Here is a 9,007-nt window from a genome sequence, read left to right as displayed (position 1 = left end):
GAATAGGTTGCGCATTATTGTTGTTTTAGCCTTGGACAAGTTTTTAAACACCTCTTTTAATATCACGTGCAGTTACAAGTGTGTTGCAGCGCGGGTCACTGTCATGGTTGACAGCACACGTATGGCTGGTAGATCTAGAAATTGCGATTTCAAACGTAGGGCGCTGTCAGCAAAATCGTTTCAGATTAAGGTGTTTTAAGTGATGCCCTTTCATTTGGGATATGGCAAGTATACTCGAAGAAAATCTGCTGTCTGTCCCTTGTGGGCTAACGTGCAGGATAGCAAAGGGCACCGGCTAGCTTCGCCAGAGCAAGTGCTCTGCGCCATACACTAGCCCCAGTGGAATCCGAAGACTCGCACAAGGGTTCAGGTACTCGCATGGGGTAGACAGACTCCGGCTATCCAGTGTAAGGCGTTATTGCCTGGTGAATACAGGGCGTAAACCAGACAACACGGCTGACGCTCGCAGGGAGACAGTGGCTCCGTTCACTCGCTCAAGCCCCGGGAAGAGAGAGAGATAAAAACTTTTAATGCACTTGCCTAGGGGGCCGCCATGGCGGCACCACGGCTGGCTTGTGCTCGCGTGACCAGTGGGCGCTGGGAGTCCGAGCGGTCCAGGGCCTCCGTCCAGGGATCAGGGGAAGTTATGGTGGGGTAGGGGTCTCGCGGACCTCGATATCTGTCATCGCGGGAACATAAGGGGGGGGGGGGGGGGGGGGGGGCTTTCCTTGCGAGCAGTCAGAATCTCAGCGGAGTGCCGGCTCGGGGGAAGGCGACAAACTGGTCCTCCTTCCCCCGGTTCAGCGCGTTGCATGGGGCCCTGAAGAGGTCGGGACTCTCACGACGCGCCAGCTGCCCTAACGTGCGGACGAGGCGCAGGGACAAGGATCCCCACACCCTGTAAGACCCTGCCTTTTGTGGTATGCACGAGCGAAACATACCGCATAAGCTCGTAGATTTCTAAGGGTGGTGAAGTCGTTTACAACATGCGCAGCCTACCCTTCCTCAGGAAAGAAAGTGTGTTGGAAAAAAAATTTGGCTCCAATCCACGCTGTGAAGGTGGTTGGAAAGCAAAGCTTTAAACTACACCCACAACAATTGCCCATGTGACATCACTTGAATTCACACACGTGGCTCTACAGAGAGCGAAACCAGAGATTCGGCCAGCCTTTACGAGCCGTTTCGCTGGGGTGGCATCCCAAACGCAGCACCGTCAGCCACGGCCGGGCTACAGCGGCGGATGCCATCGCTGTAGCCCAGCCGTTGGTCGACAGAAAAGAAACAGAGCAGCGTCTTTCGAAGGGTGCGACAGCGGAACCTAGCCATCCTGATGTGCTAGCTCGGGGCTACACCACCGCGCGACACAAGCGCAGACACCGAAACAAGTTAGAATGTGAGCTTAGTGGTTCCCATTTATACCGATTTAAACTAGTTAGTTTAGAAAGTTTGAGAATTGTGAGAAAGCTGAGGGAACTTTTATAATCGCTATTTATCAGAAGCGGTTGCTCCTTTCGCCTGTTGTAATACCTTTTAAAACACAACCGAATCGGTATTCACGAATTTAGAAAACGGAGTCCCATTTGTGGCAAGCTGTGCGCAAAAGGTAACGTTTCTCTAGCAGCCAAATGTCCGTATGTGGTTTTTACATTTTGTTTTCCCACCCTGCAAACCAACCCTTAACGTATGTTTGCCGTACGACCACTTTAATTCCGTTGGGTGCGGGTTACCCTGGAGGTGCTGTCGAACAAGTAATCAACCCATGCGAAGGCAATTGTGCGCTAAAATGTTGCTAAAGCAGACAGCAAAGCTATGGTCCCTCGAAATATTTGCTAGTCTGCCGTCCGCGCGCCTTCTCTATGGGGAGAAGGCGCGCGGGAAGAAGCCGCTGATGCACGCTGCACAGCGCTGCGCATAGGGCGCTGCGAGCAATCTGACGGAGCGCCCAAGCGGCCGGCCTGTGCCGCGCGCTACTGCGGCGGAGAACGAGCGCGCATCGGGGTGTGTCGCACAGTTACAGTTAGACCGGTGAAATCGAGTGGCTCAAGGTACACAAGCTCACAATTGAAGGTGCGACAGTACCCCAGGCGAAAAAAACAATTGGAGGACCATTTGGACGTGTCGAAAACACAAATGGGTCAAATGGAACCATTTGCATTTTCAAATGGTTCCATTTGAACCAATTGTTTTCGACACGTCCAAATGGTCCTCCAATTGTTTTTTTCGCCTGGGACAATAAGACCCTTTTATTGCGCGCCCCGAATTTTCCGCGAATCGGGCTACGGAGCGAGCCTTTTTGCGGCCGCTGAATTTCGCGAGTGAGACCGAAGGATGAAACCGCAGCAGCGAGCGCAGCCGTTTCGCTACCGCCGGTGAAACCATTATTAAAATGAAGCTTGCTGTCTCGCTTATGGCGTATGTCGCGTGGAAAAGTCACTGCAGCAAAGCTAACTGAATCTGAAGGCGGTGATGTTTGTGAGTGAAGTGACCGAAAAAAGCGCTACCCGTGGTCAGAATCGAACCTGGGTCCATCGCGTTACGTACGAAGCCGATGTCTCTCTGATTGCGCAATTCTAACACGGTCAAAGCATCTCGGATTTGGAGAGGGGTGCACGGACATGCTCAGTTAGACAGAAGAATCGTCCACACCTCCGCTTCGTCTAATTCGGCAACGATGATTGAACCCGTGAAGCTTTCTAGTTCAAGGCGCTACGATCAAAAGTCGAAAATGCGTGCGAGTCAGTCTTAACTCGGACGGCAATGAATCGCTCACAAGAAAGCTTCGCGTTCAACCATCGTCGTCATCAGACGGAGAAGTGCATGATTTTTCTACGCAAAGTTGACACTGAGATCACATTCAGCACTCTGCGGCGCCAGAAGCAGCGCGTGTGTTCCACATCAAAATTAACGCATTATTTCCCAACGTCGTTGATGGTAGGCAGAACGTAGCCGGCTGGTAGACTGACAAGAATAAAAACCAAAAACTTGTTAATTCCTAAATACTTGGGGCTCATTGCGGGGGGAGGGGAATAAAGCAAGGTATAGACTATGGGCGTCAAAATAAACCTCAATATTTTTGCTCCTTGGTTTCAAACAGCCGCGAATATAATTATTGGTCACAACACAAATATTCTCACTTTTTGCTTTCCCCGTGTGCATCTCGCATCTCGCGTATCCATGGCAGTTACAACGATGGGGGAATTCACAAACAACGGTAATACTATAGTTGAAATCCCGTGTGATATGTCCCCAGCTGGAAAAAGATGCCGTGTCGGCAGTGTTCCTGAGGTCCCGAGTATGTGTCGAAACCGGTGTCTTGGAAGAGAAAAGAGCGTAGCGACACGATTCCGCGGTTTTTACAATGTTCAATCGTTCATAATACGCTAAAACGTACTCCTATCACTTCATGCTTCAGTTAAAACTGTTCGTAGTCGTAGCAACCCATTTATTTGGCTAATTTGCTTTGTCGATAGAGACGGACAGTGTTCATAAACGGGCAGTTGAAATGGGCTGAACTCGCCCAGAATTAGGGAGCGCTACATTGAGGCTACCTAAACAGAACTACGAAGGAGCAGCAGCACGGCAGAGCGCCCTACGCGCGGCCCCGCCGGCCGACCGCGCTCCGATTGCTCGCAGCGCCGCCGCTGCATGCATGACGGAGGAACCCCCTTCGAGGCCAGCGGACGGCAGATTAGCAAATATTTCTAGGGACCATAGCAAAGCCGTACCGCTGACGTCGCCGCCGGCGAGCAGGCACTTCCGCGAGGGGAACGCTGGGTAAATTCGCCGCGCCATCTACAGTGTGCTGCGTGAATGAAACCCCCCTCCGCCTCGTTGGGAGTTTGTTGTCCCGCACGCCGTGAAGGAGCCGTTGGCTGGTAGAGCTAGAACGCTTTGCTTTAAAAATTTACAGTTTCCAATGCGACTTCATTGCGAACCCCTCAAAATTCAGTAGGAACGAAGCAAATGCGCGTTTTATTGTCACAATGGGATTAACATTAGGGGTATAAATGTCAGTTTAATGAAACTCACCGAAACTTAACTAATACAAACCGACGACAGTACCCGCAGGATACGGATCAGCTGCTTGCGGCGCCGACGCGCACAAAGCATGTAGTACCCGAAAAGAAAACCATAGTTGCATTTGCGTATCTTCCCCCTACGCGGCGCCGCCATACACGTGCGCGTGCACGAATAGGCTAGCGAGCGTTAAAAAAGAAGCTTGCAATAGAAATTTGCTCTTTCTTACTTGTTTTGAATAGTAAAATCTGCTGATTTCTGCTGAATTTCGAGCCAAATTTTAATGATTTCTGCTGATTTTTCAAGCAAAAATCTACTACCACCTTTTCTCTGCCTGTGGCACCACTGCCCTCTGTCTAGACACACGGAAGACTTTGCCCGGGACTCCGTCGACGGTCGACAGGTCTGCAGGTCACTGCAGCACGCAGTCGTACACGATAAACTGTGCGCCGCCTCCCTCCATAGAAAAAGAGAGGGAGTAAACTTAAAGCATTGGCGGCATTCTGGAAGCCAGCCGAAGCAGGAGAGCCCACGTAAACGTAACTGTTGGTCGCCGCCACGGCCGCATCTCCGAGCTCCGAAGCGAAACGCCTGGCGCCAGTGCTGGTGGAAAGGTCGGGATGGCGACATATGGCGACGCCGCACCGCTGGCGGCTGTTGCGTAACTGTTGGTCGCCGCCGCGGCCGCATCTCCGAGGTCCGAAGCGAAACGCCTGGCGCCAGTGCTGGTGGAAAGGTCGCGATGGCGACATATGGCGACGCCGCACCGCTGGCGGCTGTTGGCGGCACAACGGTTCATCTAGGAGCTGGCTCATACGAAATCACTTCCTGTTCTGTGCTCATACTGTAAATGCTAGATGAAGCTTCCCCCTCAGCTTTAACTGCGAGCGCCTCCTCCCTCTTTTCTAGCCGTCTAGCGGAAATAATAAAAATTACGCCCACCTCGATCCCCTCGCGGGAACCCTGGTGTGATGCGACGCTGAAGGGGGTTCCATTGTGCGTTTCCGTTGGGTCGATTACTCGAACTGCGTGAGCAATCGTCGGGTAATGCGAAAGAGAGAGAGAGCATGCGTAGCGCGGATGACCGTCGACTGAGAGACCGGCCGGAGCGCGGCACTCCGCTTATATGCGCAGCGCGCCCGAAGGAGAGGAGACCGCGGAGAGAAAGGGCGCTGCACATGCGCACAGCGCGCTTGCGCCGCCCACCGGCGGAGTGAGAGCGTGCCGCACTGCGCCCGCCACAGCTGCTGGGGGAGAGGGCGCGCTATCACGGCGAGAGGAGAGGGGTGAGCGGAGGAGAGACGCAGCTGTGCGGACGACGACGGACGCAGGACAGGGCCGCCGGCAAGAGATGCTCCTCTCAGCGTCGCATCTAAAAAGCGCCTTCATGGCTCACTGCCACACGCTTGCGCGTGCGCCCGCGGCTCGTGTACGCAGTAAGTCGGCCTACATGGCCACTGGAAACATTTATTTTAAATTACTTGCGAAGAAAGCAAACACGCTGCACACTAATTGTGGTCAGCGCAAAGGGAAACAGGACATGAAGAGTAGGAAAGACACAAGCGCTGTCTATTGTTGAAGGTTTATTATTAAAACACGCAAGTTAAGCAAAAATGGGAATCAAAAACAAAAAAAAAACATACGCCCCCCCAAACGTTATCTTACACATACACACACATGAATTGTCCACAAAGGGAACCTAATGTTGTGTCGGCGCAGTCTGTCGTTCCTACTTAGGGCCAAATTTTCGTGTAAAGGCTTCACCGGCCCTGAGCTCGGACGTTTTTGAGAGCTTGAAGACTTCCAGGTAGAATTCATAAATTAGCAACAAATGAACAACGGCCCGTCACGTCTGAGATTAGGGTCAAGGCACTTGAAATTGAACGTTCTGTGAACGTTTACGGCTCCAGTTTTGATGCCAGCAGGAGCTGGATAAGCAAGGTTATGAAATTGAACGTACTATAAATACTCACGGCTCCAGTTTATTTCCAGCACGAGCTGGATAAGCAAGGTTTCATGTGAAGCACATGGAATATTGATGGTACAGCTGCGTGTGTCAAAGTGTCTTTTACCAGGTACGTGGTGTCACATCTTTTACATCTGTGCGATAGAATCTGCGTTATATTTCTTTTTCATATATTCTTACATGAACGTACCTGCGCGTTAGAATGGGGGGTGTGTTAGAATCCTGCAATTACGGTAGTACAAAAATGCGGCCCCATCGTTGCATCCATCCGCAAGAGCCCGCAGACCGCCGACAAATATGCAATGTAGGATATGGCCGGTCGCCGTTTGGGAGCTCAAAACTCGACGAGGTGCAAATGATGAGGAAGCTTCTTGTTGCCACTTGTTCTAGTCATCCAGGCCTGACAGAAACTCTGCGGGCGTGCAAGGATTCTAAATATTCACATGACATAAAATAGCCGCATACGACGTGCGGGGCACAAATATTTACATACGATCGTCACTGACTCTGTTCGTTATCTTCTCGGCAACTTGCTCGTCGGCAATCTGCCGCCCATGTGAAAGTATGCGCTCCCCAGCATGCCGTCAGACCCCCCCTGTCACCTCCTATCTGAAGGCCGACGCGCCAGTATTGACCTCAAGGAGGGTTAAACGGGAGACAAGAACAGGGGATTGATTGCTTACTGTTAGCATTGTCCCCCATCTTCACACTTTGGCAGATTACTGTCAACTATTGTCAAATATTGTTAGCAATGCGCTGATTTTTTTTCTCATTGCCTCGAAAGGCCCCTGTCGCCGCCCACCAATTTTCCGTCCGGCCCTCCGCCTTTTCGGCATCATACAACTCGGCCATCCACCTTAAAAGGGTACCGAACCTTGTTTCTGTTAAAGGGACAGACAACCGATTTTTGTCGTGTATATATTCTCTATCCGAAATGAACGGGCATCATTTAAAGCACCTTGACGAGAAACGGTTTTGCTGATAACGCCCTAGAACTTTTTAAATCGAAATTTTTTGATCTACGACCCGTATGTGTCCCTCCCAAAACTAATGCTGGCAACCATGGCATATAGTAGCTCGGCAACATACTTTTGTCTGTATGCGAAATAAAAAACGATATTTAAAAACTTCCCAGCCAAAAAAGTTTGAATCGCAGGCTTTCCTGTTCCATTATGTGTTTTTTTAAGGCAACGGTCTATTTTGCAAGAATGCGCCATCAGTTGGGTTCATGGACAGGGGGGTAAAGCGAGCTCCGAGACCGTACGAATCGGGGGCGCTGACATGATGCAATTCCCATGGTTTCCAGATCAATTGTATTCAGCCTTCTAAAAATTTCCGCCATAATTATTTAACTAAAAAAAAGAACTGAAGCAAAATAGTTACAAATAATTGCCTCAGTAATTAAAACTAGCTTTATAAAAAAACTTTTAGTGTAATTAGGCTTCAATTAGCAAAGAAAGAGTAAGTGCGTAGTTCAGTTTTGGTTTCGATTTTTTTAAGTGTGCTAGGAAGCGGCGAGGCCCTTGCGCCTGACTTGCGCAGTGTGTGTGTGCAGTCTCCGGCTCAGATCTGCGTGCATGCAAAACGTATACAAGTTATACAACTCGGATGCCCGCGCTGAGCAAGTGCCTCCCCGGGCGCTTGCAAGGCTGTCATTCTTTCTCCACGTTAAGCACCCTATCTATTGCCCCTCAACTGACGCCGGAACAGCGATTTCGATCTGACCTTGACTACCGCAAGTTCACTGCAGGCTACGGAGTGGCAGCCAGCGATCGTTCCCGTTGGAAGAGAAATAAAAAGAGCTTTTATAATCCTTCGGTTTCAGTTGTTTTATTCATGGAACTTCTTACAGCTCTTCGTGCTTCGAACTTTCGCGCAATCGTTCGTGAAGGTAGAACGAAAAAATAGGTAACGAAATGCGGTTTCTTTTTTAATCAGTCACAATAAATCAATAAGTCAGTGTTCTCTCCTCGCGCGCTATGTGCGGTAAATTACTGCCCATTCAATACTGCGCATTCAGTCCCGCAAGCTTTCCCTTTGAAGTGGTGGAAAGCAGCTAGAACTTGACGAATACAGACAGAAAGGAAAACGGGACACGCCGCGGACTGTATTTCGCATACTCCCTTGGCATGCATTCTTCCACTCCGTTGGCCTGCGATCGACCGCGCTCTTTCGTTCCTGTGCTTCAAAGCACCGCGACTCACCGGCAATATCAGCGTTGGCCCATGCGATGTTTTTTTTTTGTGTGTGTCAATAAAGGTTTTACATTGAGCTAAAGCCACAGTTCACTTCACTTCGTTTGAAAAGCCTTGAGCGACTCGCAAAATGTCACAGAATGGCAAATAAAGCGGCACAGCGCGAAAATGCACGGAGATCATATATACGGAAATTCATTTTTCTATGCGCCCAGTACGAATCAGCTGACTCCTTGGCGTCCTCGCGCATGCGATCAGTCGCATTCGAGCTTGCGCGCAAGTGTTGTGTGAGCGTTGCCACATCTTGCTCAAATAGTCTCAGTACATATAAGTCACACGTACGCTAAACCGAAAACACGTCGGTTACCTACCCACAGGAGATAAACTACGCAATGCTGTCGACGCCGCCTACACAAAATCCGCCTGGCCAGCGGTCCGCCATGTTACAATTAATCCCGGCATGCTTCGCTAGCCGGACGCGGAAACGCCACAGTATCACGTTGCCAGATTACAACCCATCGCTTTCGCCGTTTTTATTAAGCAAAAACTCAGCTGGCAACCTTCAAATCGTTGTATCATGTCTGCCACTGTGCGTCGTACGGTTCCAATGCATTGGCTCAGCGGCGCGCTTTCCCTCTAGAGTCAGTATATTATCTCTATGTTCATGGAGGAAAGAATACTCAGGAGAGGCCCTTAGCATCCCAATGCATTGCGAAAAGAGTAGTATTAACTCTATGGCGAAAAGTGTGGAGAAAGTGACGTCATTTTTCTTTAGCCCCATAGAGTTAATACTACTGATTTTTAGCCAACGTTGCTTACTTGTTTACAA

This window comes from Haemaphysalis longicornis, unplaced genomic scaffold (assembly GCF_048455015.1).
Source record: "Haemaphysalis longicornis isolate Haplotype H1 unplaced genomic scaffold, Haemaphysalis longicornis Haplotype H1 scaffold_1, whole genome shotgun sequence".
Lineage (NCBI taxonomy): Eukaryota > Metazoa > Arthropoda > Arachnida > Ixodida > Ixodidae > Haemaphysalis > Haemaphysalis longicornis.
Note: the sequence above shows the minus strand (reverse complement) of the source record.